This window comes from Elephantulus edwardii, unplaced genomic scaffold (genome assembly GCF_000299155.1).
Source record: "Elephantulus edwardii isolate Elephantulus edwardi_28Jun2011 unplaced genomic scaffold, EleEdw1.0 scaffold00056, whole genome shotgun sequence".
In the NCBI taxonomy this organism is placed as follows: Eukaryota; Metazoa; Chordata; class Mammalia; order Macroscelidea; family Macroscelididae; genus Elephantulus; species Elephantulus edwardii.
The window spans coordinates 3,302,726-3,305,740 of NW_006399806.1; positions in this window are offsets into that span (position 1 = coordinate 3,302,726).

Genomic DNA, 3,015 nt, shown 5'->3' on the forward strand with positions numbered 1-3,015 from the left:
TTGTGTGGGGAGAAGGGTGCAACAATGAATGAATGGAATCCCACAATCTCTGTAGATGTTCATTGAAATGAAAAATAAACAACCTAAATTTTAAAAAAAGAACCAATTTTTCTTCTCTTTCTACTTATTTTATAAAACAGTCACTGTGGCTACATAATTTTTAGTAAAGCCTTAAATGATTTTCCCCCCCTAACTTTTATGTACTGTTGAACTGGTAAAGTCTTTGAATTTGAACATTGCTCTGATTTCAAGTTTTCCTTTCTGCTCTCTTTATTGCATATGATGAATAAAATCCTTTTACTTATACTGCATCTATCCTGTTTTCCCCTAAGAGACCTTAACTCTATATTACATGACACTGTTGTCAGGGAAATTACTCTGAAATGCAACTATTCATCTAAGGAAAGTACTGGTATACTAACATGCAGAGCTGATTTGTACATTTGCAGATCCTAGGTGAGGTTGAGCCTGAAGGAAGGAAGGAAGCATGAAGGACTGATTTAGGCAATTAGTTCCATTTCCTTTTCCCCAATTTTTTTACAAGAGTAAAAAAAGAAATAAGAATAGATAAATAATCCAATTCTAAAGGAAGACCTAAATCCTTTCCTTCACTTTTCTTTTACAGAATACAGATAAAGTTTTGAATGGTGAGCCTTTTTTTTTTAAAACAAATAGTATTTGAGGAGATTATTGGGAAATGCAATTTGCTTTTACAAACTTCTTTCTTATCAAGTTGCTGAAAGGAAAGAGGAAATAAAAGATTCAGAATTATGGAGGAGAAAAAATTGCTCTTGAAAATGGACAGCTTCCTGGTCAACTCTACCTATCTTGAAAAAAAAAAGTAGGAAGTGAAAACATTTTGAGTTAGAGACTTTGCTGGGCTTTTGAAAGAGGATGACAAAGTTGATCAAGATCTTGATCTTTATTTATATGCTATCAGAAGGAACTGGCTGACAGAGGAATTTCATGAAAAAACATATGAGCAAGAACCTATGGTGATGGAGGAAATTCAAGTTGCTATGAAGGAATTGGCAAAAAACAAGGCTCCAGGAGTTGATTGTGTACCAATTGGTTTATTTCAACAAACAGATGCTGCCCTGGATGTGCTTACTAGGTTGTGCCAGGAAATCTGGAGGACAGCCAGCTGGCCAAGTGACTGGAAGAGATTGATATTTGTTCCCATTCCAAAGAAAGGTGGCCGAACAGAATGTGGAAATTATCAAACAACATCACTGATACAACATGCAAGCAAGATTCTGCTGAAAATTTTCCAAAAACGTTTGGAACAATATGCCAACAGAGAACTGCCAGGTGTGCAGGCTGGATTTAGAAGAGGTCGTGGTAATAGGGGTATTATAGCTAATGTAAGATGGATATTGGCAGAAAACAGAGAATACCAGAGAAATGTCTATTTATGCTTCATTGACTATGCAAAGGCTTTTGACTGTGTGGATCACAACAAGCTATGGCTGACTCTGAGAAGAATGGGAATCCCAGAACATTTGATTGTGCTAATGTGAAACCTATACTTGGACCAAGAGGCAGTTGTCAGAACAGAGCAGGGAGACACTGGATGGTTCAAAATCAAGAAAGGGGTCTGTCAGGGTTGTATTTTGTCTCAATACCTTTGCAATCTGGATGCAGAACAGATCATCTGAGATGCTGGGCTGTACGAGGAGGAACGTGGCATCAGGATTAGTGGAAGAATCATTAACAACGTGCATTATGCAGATGACACAACCCTGCTTGCTGAAACTGAGGAGGACCTGAAGCACTTGCTGCAGAAGGTCAAGGACTACAGTCTTCAATATGGATTGAAGCTCAGTATCAACAAAGATTCCCACCACTGGGCCAATTGGCAGCATCAGTATGGATGGTGAAGAGATTGAGATAGTTAACAGTTTTCATTTACTTGGCTCCACAGTCAACACTCTTTATAACAGCAGCCAGGAATCAGGAGATGGATTGCATTGGGAAAGTCAGTTGTGAGGGACCTCTCAAGAGTACTGAAGTGTAACGACATCAGGCTGGAGTCTAAGGTGGCCTGATCCAGGCTATAGTCTTTGCAATTATGTGCTATGCATTGGACAGTTGGACAGTGAATAGGGATGATAGAAAGATAATTGATGACTTTGAGTTGTGGTGCTGGAGAAGTGTTGAATATACCATGGACTGCTAGGAGAACAAACATGTTTGTCCTGGAGAGGGTGAAGCCTGAATGTTCCCTGGATTCAAGGATTCTGAAGCTTCATCTGACATACTCTGGGCATGTTGCAAGGAGGGACTGGTCCTTGGAGAGGGACATCATGTTTGGGAGAGTGGAGGGACAGTGCAGGAGAGGAAGACCCTCGATTAGATGGATAGATTCTGTGAGTGGAGCGGTGGGAATGAATGTATTTGAGACAGCAAGGTTGGAACAGATTAGGACAGCGTTTAGGGCTCTTGTACATAGGGTCACTATGAGTCACAAGTGACTCGATGGCACATAACAACAACAACAACATCTATTGTTTCCTGAGTAGGTCAAATTTTAATGACATCTCTTAGTTTCCATAGGAAGAATGTGATGGACTGTTTATCATCAATGCAAAGCCTCAGAGGATTTATTCACCTCCTATGTAGATAAACATAGTCCTTGGGTGGTAAACAGTTTGCATAAGACATAATAGCAGTTTGAACTTTCTGGCAGTTACATAGGAGAAAGGTCTGAGGAGGTAGGAATCCCTCTGAAGGAGTTCTGTCTGTCCCACACAGGGCTGTCATGAATCAGAACTGATTTAAAAGTTTACTTTCAGAAGCTTATCGCCTGGGTCCTTTACTTCTTGATATGTCAACCTAAAAGAGCCTAGATTAAGAAGTGATGAAGAACCTTGATTGCCTTTTGGGAAGGACTGTAAGTTTAAACTGGGACCTTTGTTAAAACAACTATGAGATATCATCTCACCCCAGTCAAAATAGCAAAATTTAACAGAACAGCAAGCAACAAATGCTGGCGAGGTTGTGGAGAAACTGGAA